This window comes from Rhipicephalus microplus, chromosome 9, assembly GCF_043290135.1.
Source record: "Rhipicephalus microplus isolate Deutch F79 chromosome 9, USDA_Rmic, whole genome shotgun sequence".
NCBI lineage: Eukaryota > Metazoa > Arthropoda > Arachnida > Ixodida > Ixodidae > Rhipicephalus > Rhipicephalus microplus.
In genome coordinates, this window is record NC_134708.1 from 76,448,220 (window position 1) to 76,461,096 (window position 12,877).

The 12,877-nt window shown below is 46.7% G+C and overlaps 1 protein-coding gene across 2 annotated transcripts in view; it reads right to left on the bottom strand.

The window, feature by feature from the left end:
• The window catches only part of LOC142771909 (uncharacterized), a 65,884-nt gene that overhangs the window by 29,448 nt on the left and 23,559 nt on the right, over positions 1-12,877 (bottom strand). Inside the window, exon 1 of one of the 2 annotated variants that reach the window (XM_075873894.1) lies at positions 1,001-1,402. The exons of the other annotated variant lie outside the window; for it this stretch is intronic. The gene's annotated coding sequence lies outside the window, so the exon portion shown is untranslated. Of the gene's footprint in view, positions 1-1,000; positions 1,403-12,877 lie in introns of those variants that run through there. 2 annotated transcript variants of the gene reach the window in all.

The window sequence follows — 12,877 nt, forward strand, 5'->3', positions numbered from 1 at the left end:
CGAATTTTTGCGCAGGCTACGCGCGTTGAAATGAACCAAGGAGCGATTACTATCATCTAGCATATGTTTAGCCTCGTCAGGGGATAGCAAAGCCATGATGATAAGATGAAAGTGAACGAGTGTTCAGCAGGAAAATGGGCGTAGGACTCAGTGGCTATGAAAAGATGCTAAGATCACTGTCTTTGATAATACGATATACTCTGCTATCACCAGACTTCCGCACCTTGATCTGGCAATTGTCTGTCCACGGAAATTGCCATTTGTGCGCTTTTTTCAGAGTTAGGGCCTTAGCAAACAATCCTTTGTTCTCTGGAGACAGGTGATCATTGGCATAGATTGCTTTACCTGAGCTACCTGAGAAGCCAACATCAGAAGTGTTCGGACGGGTCTTACGCGCTTTACGAACAAAGTCGTTTTTCTTTTCACGGCAGCAGAACGGTGCAACAAGGTTCTTTTCATCTGATTTCGTTGAAACGCGATGAACTGTGTAAAAGTCGCTGGGCGTGACAGGACACTGAATAGCTTCGCCAATCTGCATCACAATGGCCGCACAGTCCTCACCCTGAGTGACTGGAACGCCCTTGATTTCAACAGTATTCAGCCTCGAGTATTGCTCCAACTCCGCAACCCTTCTAGTCAGTGCCTCATTTTGCGCAACTAGTTCCTTGTTAGCTAGTTTCAATTCATCCTGCTTTGTTTGGATAGAGTCGAAACTGTCACACACGAACTGAAAACTATCACTGAGGGACACATGTTCCCCGAGTCCTTCCTGTGCTAGCTTTTCTTTAATTTTAACTGTTAGTTCATTTGCAAGGGTATCAAGACTAGAGCGAACCAAAGACTCAAGTGCTTCGATTTTTTGGCCAATTCTGCGTTGAATGGCATGACAGCAAATACACGAACGATAGCAAATACACAAACTAAGATAAACAAGCAATGGGAGGCAGCAGCTGCGGCAAAAGAGAACACACTAACGTGAGCAGAAAATAGGGACACCAACCTGCAGAGCAAGTAGGAAGCAATCAGAGTGGGATCCAGGAACCACTTGCCAGAGCTGCTGCCTCAAAATTGACGCACTTCCACGGGAAGCGTCGTTATTTATCCTTGTGACATTCCGTTAGTAGGCTCAATCTTTCGGATGATGACGTCGTGGATGTAGGCGATTCACAGGCCCCTGGACTTGACAGTTGATGAGCCGCACACGTGCCCTGAAGATAGCTGTATCCAGATAGCTGCAGAGCAAGTAGGAAGCAATCAGAATGGGATCCAAGAACCACTTGCCTGAGCTACTGCATCAAAAATGATGCACTTCCACGGGAAGCGTCGTTATTTATCCTTGTGACGTCACGTTAGTAGGCGCCCTCTTTTGGATGATGACGTCGTGGATGTAGGTGATTCACAGGCCCCTGGACTTGACAGTTGATGAGCCGCACACGTGCCTTGAAGATAGCTGTATCCAGATAGCTGCAGAGCAAGTAGGAAGCAATCAGAATGGGATCCAAGAACCACTTGCCAGAGCTGCTGCCTCAAAGTCATAGATCTTTACGAGCAGTTCATCGTTGAATAACTATGAATTCCATGTTCCAGCTCACATTCCTCGGAATAGAATGTTTTGACCAACGTTTATAGACACTTTTTTCAGTTTCGGAACTCTCTGCTTCACCTTCGGGGTGAAGCAGAGGGTGAAACTTTTCGAATTTAAGATGTCATAGAGACTCATGCATTTTTTTCGATTTTTGAGCCTGTGGTCAGCATGTACGAAACAACTTAAGAGTGGGTTGGGTAATGCGCATACGCATTTCGGCTTCCACATGTCATGAAAACTCGCTGGGGGACGACGACGACAAAGTTTTATCGTTCGGTTGTCGGTTTTCTTGGCTGGTGAATTTTTTTCCCTTTTTATTTTTGTAGTCGTGCATCTTTGGCACCCAGCATGCCCTGTACTGGTCCTCAAGACCTCTGCTCTGCTGGGGGGACCCTCCCTGCAAGTTTCGCTTTGGGGGAGATAGTGGCGGACCTGCCTAGCGGCATGGTTAGACCTGCCATGGCAAGGAAGCGGCTCAGCTCTTCAGTGACATCAGAACCTGCCGATTCCGAGTCGGATGCTACGTCAAATGACTCGAATGCATTTCTACCTACTAAGCATCGACGGCCAAGGCGGAAGTCGGCAGCATCATCCTCAAGTGAAGAGACCGTAATATACAACAGCATCGTCACTACGACAGTTGCTTATGTGCCCGTCGACATCACGGTAAGCCTGAACGCTATCACCAAACAGAAGCTTCATGACTTTTTCTTCAAACTTGCACCTGGTCTGATTCAAGAAGTTCGAGTGAATCCCAGGAAAATATCATCCACAGACACAACAGATGAGAAGATGGTGCAAACCCTGCTAGGTCTATCTCAGCTATGCAACGTCAGTGTGTGGGCTTTTGTTCCACAGGATGCTAATGATACAGCTGAAGTTATATCGGATGTAGATGTAGAACTTTCAGACGACGTTTTGAAAAGTATGGCAGTTTGCACGCCACCATGCAGAGTCATCAGCGCTTGAAGGCTTGGCTCTTCGAATTGTGTGAAGATTCTTTTCGGGTGCGAAAAACTACCTAGTCACATAAGGGCTGGACCTGTGCGGTACCCCGTGCAACCTTTCATACCAAAGCCTCTACAATGCCGCAAATGTCTCAAGCTTGGACATGTACAGGGTTTCTGCACAAATGTTGTGGTCTGTGCTAAATGTGGCGCAAATCACAACGTAAAACTTTGCAACAGTGTGACATCTCGCTGCCCCAACTGTGATGACGAACACTTGGCAACGGACAAAGAATGTCCCAAGCTAAAGAAAAAATGGAAGGTCCTGAAAGAGAAAGCCTGAAAGAGAAGGTCCTGAAAGGGAAGGTTCTGAAAGAGAAAGATGGCATCACGAGAAAAGATGCCTAGCCATAGCACCCGTCAAGTAGGTGGCAACGGCACAACTGAAGTTGCACCTGTACGTCCAAAGAATAGTACAGCGAGAGAGAATCGAAGCGACGAAGGGAGGCGCAATTTTAGCATTTCGGCAACATAGTGGCCGGCGCTACCATCAAAGCCATCGGACACAACCTCCTCAAAGGTCAATTCTCATAGAGTTTCTGAACCAGCTTCCGCCAAGGCAATGTTTGCAGTCGAAAATACTGTAAACACAGCACGAGAAACGGCTCCAGCCAACGATGATGCCAAACTTGTAACTATGCTTAAGATGCTTGTTAACGTCGTCAGATCTCTCCTAGTGGGTCGTCAAACGCCAGCAGCATTAACCGCACAACAGCTCTTGGAGGCTCTCGTTCCAGTTCTCGACAGTCTTCACTAAAAACAACATGAACACCTGTCGCGAGCCCCGTCCCTATGTGCTGCAATGGAACGTCAGATCTCTACGACCGCGCCATCCTGATCTCGTTCTTAGGCTCCTTGCAATGAAGAATCCACCGGATGTTATAGCTCTCCAAGAAACCAATGTGAGAAGTGACGAGCTCAGATTTCCGGGTTACGTGGGCGTTCAAAGCAATACCCGATGCACGGAAATGACGTGTGCGTTTTTCCAGTGTACAGACACCACGCATCCAAGAAATGCTTCGAAAGCGTCATTTCACATACGATCTTATGTTCATTTCGCAGTGATCGACGCAAGTGACCTCTGCGACGTCGACTTTGAATGTGTAGCAGTTGCTATTAATCTTAGGAACACAACTACGACTGTGGCAAGCATATATTTTCGGCCAACGCGACCATCGGACATCACATTGCTGGAGTGCCTGCTATCTCGGTGTGGCTCGTCATTTCTGCTGTGTGGAGATTTCAATGCCCATCATCCTTGTTGGTGTTGTCTCCCACAAGGCAATCGTGGAGTGGAAATCAGTGATCTTATTGTCAAACATGATCTGCAAACCCTTAATGACGGCTCAACCACATTTGTCGGCAAAGGAAAAGGAAGAATCCACCATTGATCATGCCATATCAACGAGATATGTGCGTCTTACTTGGTCAAGCGAAGCTCTCCCATGGGGTTCAGATTATCTGCCCATTTGGCTGGTTCTAGAGATTTTTTCCTGGCAGCCAGAGTTCTGCCTACACAGTGAAAAATGGGGACAAGTTCCGTCAGCTCATTGCGGGGGCGCAATCACAAGATAGCCTGTTCAAACAAGTGAGTGAATGTCTGCAGGAAGCTACAGTGCGACGACTGCGAAGCATCGACAAGCCAAACCCTGACCTAAAGCTCATGAGACTACGTGCTTGTCGACGACGTGCTTACAGGGGGGCGCAGCGTTCCAAAAGAAGCTCTTATTGGACAATTTATAACCGCTTAGATGCAGCCATTAGGCGGCACACAAAACAACTTCGTCGAAGAAGCTGGGTCGCATTGTGTAGATCGTTGCATATGGCGAGCAGTTTTGGGAGTGTATGTCGCATATCGAAGGCTTTCCGAACACCTGAGGTCTGCAAGAACCCAGGTACAGCATTGTGCATCATGACTTGGCGTTCTCCGAAATTTTTTGCGAAAGATTTTGGCAATATTTTCACCTGTCCTATGTCAAAAGACAACGCCAGTCATCGTTCTGTAACAATTTTATATGGACCACCATGTGAGATGGATAAGGCAGAATTTACCCTGGCCGAGCTGCCTCATGCACTTAGCCTCTGTTACCGCCGCACTGCCCCAGGCGAAGATGGTGTTACGCACCAAGCTTTGCGAAACATTTATGAAGTCTTTCATCAAAGTATCCTGGACGAATACAACAAAGTGTGACAAATGAGTCTGATTCCTGCTGGATGGAAATCGTCTGTGGTGAAGCGAATTATAAAGCCTGGTTGCTCTGCACAACTCTAGAAGTGATACCGGCCAATGTCACTAACATATAATGTTATGAAGCTGATGAAATGTATGGTGCTGTTTCGTCTGGACGCCAGATTACAGGAGCTCACTTTCTTTCCTGGTGTCATGAGCGGATTTCGTCGCCACCGTTCAGCCTTCGACAGCATAGCAGATCTTGTATCATCGTCTGAATCTGCTCGAGTAAACAAACATTCAGCGTATGTTTTATTTCTTGGCATACAGCAAGCGTTTGACTCACTGCCAAATAAAGCGATTATTTGTGCACTGATGAATGGAGGAATTTCAGGTCTTTTGTTACACTTCCTCTGTGATTTTCTTTCTGAGCGCAGAATGAAAGTGCGCATTGGAGAAGTACAGAGTCAACCTCGCGCTGTTAAATGTGGCATCCCGCAAGGCAGCGTCTTGTCACCGCTTCTCTTTAACAGCGTACTTGCTGGACTTCCAGGCCGATTACCGCAAGAATGTGGCTTTCCTATAGGCATAGCGATTTATGCTGATGACATCACACTCTCGGTCAGTGGTTCGTCATACCATGGTCCACGTCTTCGTGGTATATTGCAGCAAGCTCTGAATTCAACTTCAGAAGTCTTTATGGAAGTTGACCTGCAGGTTTTACCTGCGAAGTCAGCTGCGATCGCGTATCATCCAAGGCAACGCGCTCGTCGAAGCCTTGGCAGGCTTTACCTCGGAGACACACCGATACAGTGGGTACACCAACATCGCTACCTGGGTGTAATCATCGATGATCGTCTTTCTTGGCGCCTTGCTGTTAAAACTTTGAGGCGAAAATTGCTGTCCCTGTTCAAGTATGTAGCCGCCTTTACTGCTAGGGGTGAGGACCATGATAAGAAGACGGCACTACAGGTTTACCAATCAGCTGTACTCTCTTTCGTGATCTATGCCTTGCCAGTCTTGAAAGTACCGCCTCCTTTAATGTCTCAGCTAGAACGGGATCATCGTGTTGCCCTCCGAGTGCTGTTTGGCTTACCTCGTGAAGCACAATGCATCCCACTACTGACTGAAACACACCAGTTGCCGCTAAGGCTGCAAGCTGACCAGAGAGCGCTACATCATATCGAGCGTCTGAACCGAGCTCCGCATGGCAAGACACTCCTTAACAGGCTGTTACAGCCCCCACTTTCTCGAATGGGTAAAATGGCAGCTTTGTTCAATGACATTAGTGGCGATTCCGGCGAAACTATTGAGTTGCCAACATCGAAAGAGCACAGGCCATGTGCCTTCCCTACCCATCTGTCAATTCCAGGAATACGCAAAAAGTGTGACCAACCTGTTTCGGAACTATACCAATTAGCCTATTCACACTTATTTGAAAACTTCGAAGACTATGCAAAACTATTTACGGACGCTTTTGTACGCAGCGATGGCCTGATCGCTTCTGCAGCTTTCTTCTGCCCTTCAACCGATATCAGGCGCTTGTTTAAAATACGGTATCCCTCATCGTCTGTGACGGCCGAGCTAGCAGCAATTGATGTCGCTCTTAAGTACGTAAAAGAAGGGTTAGCAGCATCGAAGCTTGTCATCCTCGCCGGCTCTCGTGGTGCCCTTAGCAGACTCACCAGCAAGGAAACCGACAGCCCTATTCTGAGCAGCATCATGGAACAATATTCTATCACGTGGGGTATGTCTAGCGGCACAGTATATACCTTCAAACGTGGGTATTGCGGGCAGTGAAGAAGCGGATCACCTTAGTTCGTCATGCAACCATGATGACTGTGACTGTCCGGGAATTCTATGTACAGTGGACAACGCTTATCTGCTTATACGCCGACACCTCCTAAAGCAGCGCCCAGACCAGCGTGCGGCGAATGGATCGTTCCCTCCCCGTGTTCGTGACCCTGGCTTTCCTCGTAGTTTCCGAGCGCTGTTGTTCAAGCTAAGAGTTGATTGATTGATATGTGGGGTTTAACGTCCCAAAACCACTATATGATTATGAGAGACGCCGTAGTGGAGGGCTCCGGAAATGTAGACCACCTGGGGTTCTTCAACGTGCACCTTAATCTGAGCAAACGGGTCTACAGCATGCTCGCTTCCATCGGAAATGCAGCCACCGCAGCCGGGGTTCGAACCCGCGCCCGGCGAGTCAGCAGCCGAGTACCTTAGCCACTAGACCACCACGGCGGGGCAAGTTCAAGCTAAGAGTGGGCTTTGTGCTGGTGCGTGAACAATTACACCGTCAAGGGCGTGTGGGCAGCCCGTTGTGCGCAGCTTGTGGCTCCTGCGAAACACTTGAGCATCTCGTAGTGAACTGTCCCACATTTGCTACGCAGCAGCCTTTGCTGGTTAAGGAATACAAATTCTTAGAACTTAAGTGCTCAACTCTAGACGGCTACCTCTTTCCGAGTGGTAGAGCTTCCCGACGCGACCAGGTCCACTGAGCTCTCCTTACATTTGTGAACCAAACGGACCTTGCCACCCGTTTATAGACGGTCTTTTTTTTCAAGTTTTATGTGTTTTTTACTCATACCCGTCGAATTTTTCGTCTTTTTTCCCCTTTTTCTTGTTCTTTCCTCTTTCTCCCCTCTAATCTTTATTTCCTCTGTTTCTTCCCTCCTCCCAAAAGAGTGAACGGGCGTTGTGCCCCTCCAGGTGGCAGTTGCCAGCTTGCTCTCTCCCACTTTCCTCTGTGTCCTTGTGTATCTGTGTATGCAAATCAAATAACAATAATAATATTAATAATATTAATAATAATAATATTAATAAAACTCGTTCTTGAAGAACCATGAAAAGGACTGCTGAATTATGCCGTATTGCAGGACAATGCACGTGCTTTTTCGCGTCAATATTATGCTCAAAGGAAAAAAAAAACACTGTGCGTTTCAACTTTTGATATACAGTTTACTGTTCGTTCCACCGATTCATTCTGATGTTTTGTCACAACGATGTTTCCACAATGTTAGACTCATATTTTATAGATTAGTGATAGATGAACTTGTGCTGGTTCCGTTAATGCAACGAATGAGGCTAACCACATAATCTTGACGGAGCTGGCTTCCTTGACCCCTGCCAGCGATTTTTCGCTGTTCCGTCGCTACGGCTAAACGCTTCAATGCAAAGCGGTCTCTTCTAGGCCACGGGACAGCTTAATTCTCTCGCATAGTAGAGTACCGAGTACTCTACTATGCCCTGGCATAATAGAGTACTTGAGTAGATTACTAGTAGAGTACTAAATCGCTAACCAATTTTCTACCGAAACAGCACACTGCTAATTTTAGCCGAAACAGCACACTGCTCTTCCATATAGCAGAGGACATGTAATACTCTAAATCGTCAACCATTTCTCAGCACACACAACCAATCTGGGTGAGTGGCGAAAAATTTTTGCCATGAAGTTTTAAATGTGAAAAATTATCGCCTCAGCACTTTTAAGGATCCAGCAAATGCTGACACGGGCGTTCTCAGTGTTAAACGCCGGGTTCTACCCGACACTGCACCGAAGCCTTTCACAAATATTAAGTGGCCTTGCTTTTTAATAAGGCGCGTCCCCTGTGTTAAGCAGTGGCTTCAACGTGACGCTGCACTGAAGGCCTTCACAATCATTGGTTACATGTTCGTGCTGCTTAATGAAGTTAGGCACACGTTGGGTTTACAACAGTGTTTATTTCACACGCCACACATTGTGCCTGGCATGATCACAGCCATAAAAGAATGTCATGAGCGGGTAAATCAGTTAAGCAGTGCATTAATCTCTGTGCTTGTTCTCGACTACAGGCGGTCACAGCCGCCGCCAAAGTACCGTTAGATAAACTCCCACCGAACGCGGGCGTTCGCGGACGCTCTCCCTCAATCACGCTGACGCTGTTGTGCCCGCAAAGCTGCTTCTTCGGCGCGACGTTGTTGCCAGCTTCTGACATCGTGAGCCAACTCGGTGGTGTAGTTTGGAGGGAATTCCCGCCACCGGGACCTGCATTTTCGTTCACGACTTGGAACGCTGCCGGATTATCGGTATATAGGCTGCCGGATTTGCTGCTGCCGGCACTCCAGCTCCCTAGCCGGTTTTTTGTGCCCGGACTGCACCACCGGTCCGCCGAATGCGAGCGCTCTCAAGTTTCCACTGTCAGAGCTCTGCTAGAGTGGTCTGTGGCTTAACCATGTGGAAGCTCTGAGTAGAAACTGACGCGCGCTTTCTGAGCGCCACAGCTGCGACGGAATAGACATCACTCAAAACGCAGCCGATGGCACGCCTGCTTGGACTGAGAACGACGTAACTGATAACACAGCCAATGGGAACCGCTCGTAACACCGATCCAGATTTTTTTCTAGGCATGTACAGCTTCGCTGTAATAAAAAAAATTACACCAACTCCCACTAAAAGTAACCATGTAGGGATGCGAAGCAGCTTTGGCGTTCACTAGTGTTTCCGCTTCTTGTTTTGATTTGTATGTTTCCATGTATTTTGAAGAAGCAAATAAAGAAAGAGCAAGAAAAAGAACAGGAAATAAAGGAAGAAAGAATTTCAGAAAAATAAAGAAAGGAAGGAAAAAAGAAAGGAACAAAGAAAGAGCTAAAGAGGAAGAAAGAAATAAAAGAGGAAAGGAATAAAAGAAAAAGTCCAAAAACAAGGACAAAAAGAGAAACAAAAGGAAGGAAGGAAGAGAGAGAGAGGAAATGAAAGAAAGACGGAAAGAAAGTAAGAAAATGAGAAGGAAGGAAGGAAGGAAGAAAGGAAGGAAGGAAGGAAGGAAGGAAGGAAGGAAGGAAGGAAGGAAGGAAGGAAGGAAGGAAGGAAGGAAGGAAGGAAGGAAGGAAGGAAGGAAGGAAGGAAGGAAGGAAGGAAGGAAGGAAGGAAGGAAGGAAGGAAGGAAAGAATAACCACTTGCCCCGTTTGAAGTTCGGTAAACCGACCTTCAGTGGGGTGGAAGACTAGCTAGCCATCATCTGACACTTTTTTTCCCGACAGATGGTGCGAAAAAACTAACTTGAATATTATTACTCCAGGAGCGGTAAAAGCGACACGTTGCTTTCCTCCGCGCCTGTACGCTCAAGGTTTGTGTCAAGCAATCACAAGATTACATGCAAGGTCTGAACGATCCACCTCTTTCACTTCATTTGTCTTTCGCGGCTGCCCATGTCCACATCGTATGGGGCCTTAAAAAGAATTAAGCTTGATTTTGCAATCATAACAAAACATGATGGCCGAGGGGTCTGCGGTAAAAGCTATAGTATACCTTCTGATTGCTTCAATACGCACTGGACGCCTGGACGCCTACAAAAGACGCACGCAATTTTGGTATGTCAGCCGTATTCGAAAAGACAAGAAGGGCCGTTTCAGAAATTAGAAAGCGGAAACACAACATAATCTTATCATTACAGAAAAATGCATCAATAAGCAATGTGAGATGATATCATTGTACAACTCCGTGAATAATGTCATGAGCCTGAAATGAATGAAAGCAAAACGCAATGTAACGTTCTATGTAATCAGGGCTTACGGTCAGTTCGTTATAAAATAACGTGACATTAGGTTGACATTTTATTAAAACAAGAAATATTAAAATAGTATTGAAAGGATATGCCAATGATTGTCAACCATATCATTTCTTATATGCAAGAACAAACATTTCATAAGTTTGCCGACTTGTCTGGGAACGTTCGCGTGTTGATAAACTGATTTATTTGATTGATATGTGGCGTTCTACGCCCCAAAACCGTCATATGATTTTGAGAGAAACCGTAGCGGAGGGCTCTGGGAATCTCCACCACCTGGGGTTCTTTAACGTGCACCCAAATTAGAGCCCATGGCACTACAGCATTTAAGCTTCCATCGAAAATGCACCCGCCTTAGCCGGGATTCGAGCCCGCGACCTGCGGGTCAGCAGCCGAGTAGCTTAGCCACTAGACCACCGCGAAGGGGCACGTAATGATAAACTAGACATTTGTCACTCCAAATATGCTTTTTGCGTTATTCAGTACTGGAAGGCTACAGATAAATGATAATAATATAATTTCTGACCTAGAAACGCTTTACACCTGTGTAAAAACTATGTATTGCGTTGTAATCCAGGGTCGTCTGCAGCAATCCTAATAATATACGAGCATGTAGCAATAATTTTCCTAATGCGGATCATTTTATAGTCCCACCTTTCGCAAATCCGGGCCCCGTCATGGTGGTCTAGCGGCTGAAAGTACTCGGCTGCTGACCCGCTCGCTGGTCGCGGGATCAAATCCTGGCTGCGGTGGCTGCATTTTCGATGGAGGCGAAAGTTGTAGGCTCGTGTGCTCAGATTTAGGTGCACGTTAAAGAACCCCAGGTGGTCAAAATTTCCGGAGCCCTCCACTACGGCCTCTCTCATAATCATATGGTGGTTTCGGGACGTTAAACCCCACAAATCAAATCAATCAATTCGCTAATCCGGCGTCGGTGGTGTCGTCTACATCCTCACTGCTCATGCTCGCGTCTCCCGTCTTGTGACAATAGTCCCTCTCCCCTCTGTCTCTCTCGCCTCGCAAGGCTGACGCAGGCAGCGTCTGCTAGTAAAAAGCTACTGTTCGGGTTGCAAAACTGTTCACTGGGCACCCCATATATGCCGGCTCTGGATATATGTAGGCATATATCCAGACCGTGTATCTAGGCACAGGACATTATTAAATGTTATTCTATCCATATCCACTGACTGCATGATGATGAGTGGGGCGAAGCATCTGTAAGCTCGTCCGCGCTCTCGTCCGTCCGTTCGTTCTTGCTTCCATCCGTGCGTCCATCCATCTATGCGTCCATCCGTCCGTCCGCGCGTCAGACCGTCCGTCCATCTATGCATTCATTTGTCCGTCCGTTTATACGTCTGTCCATCTGTCTGTCCATCCAGTGAACACTCTAAGTACCACCATCTCACATCTTTTCATCATATATTCGATTGATAGATGGATTGATATGGCTGCATCCTTTAGATCGGGCGGCGGCTAACACCACCTAGCGGTAATACTTAGTGAACAAACAACTAGATTTACCTTTTTTTCTTTAAATAGTGAAGTTGAGGACTAGTACTTTGCAGTGAAGTATTTAATTTTCACTCGTGCCTTGATTTTAGCCACCAATCAGGTAACCTCCTTCTAGTTATTTCTACCCACCTAATATCTATTTTGCCCTCGCTCTTCCTAAATCCCAGTGCTTTGAAAAACTCTGCGCCATCACCCTGAACTATAGGGTGAAGCCCTTTACAAAACATTATCAGGTGCTGACGCGCAGGTCGCGGGATCGAATCCCGGCTGCGGCGGCTGCATTTCCGATGGAGGCGGAAATGTTGTAGGCCCGTGTGCTCAGATTTGGGTGCACGTTAAAGAACCCCAGCTGGTCGAAATTTCCGAAGCCCTCAACTATACGGTGTCTCTCATAATCATAGCGTGGTTTTGGGACGTTAAACCCCACAAATCAATCAAGAACATTACCAGGTGTTCGGCAGTTTTCTCCTCCTCTTCACACGCGCTGCATACCGTGTCTACCTCTTCGTAATTGGCCCGATAAGTCTTGGTTCACAATGCTCCCGTACTGGCCTCAAACAGTGGAAAAACTATCCCGAGTATTATCATAGATCCTTTACTTGGCGGTTTCCAGCTTAAAAGTTCGATAGATCTCTAGTGCGGACTTCTTAATCTTGTCAATTCTCCACATATATGGGTCCGTTTCTTTCACCTTCTTCTTAACCGATAGTTCTTTTTGGTTTGGCCCCCTGCTCTTTTCAAAGTACAATTTTATGGTTCGCTTTCTCCATTTTGTATCGACATTCCTCATCTAGAATTAGCTGAAAACCTTCCTAGCCCAACGCTCCTCCCCCATTTCTCTCAATCACTTTTCAAATTTTATCTTACTGCTAGCTTCCCTGCCTTTAAATGATGTCCATCCCATATCACCTTGTACTCTCTGGTTTGGTGTATTCCCGTGAGCTCCTAAGGCAAGCCTGCCTATTCCACGTTGCTTAATTTCTAATCTTGCTTGAACTTCAGATCTCATGCACAAGACCACATTGCCGAACGTCAGACCGGGAACAATGA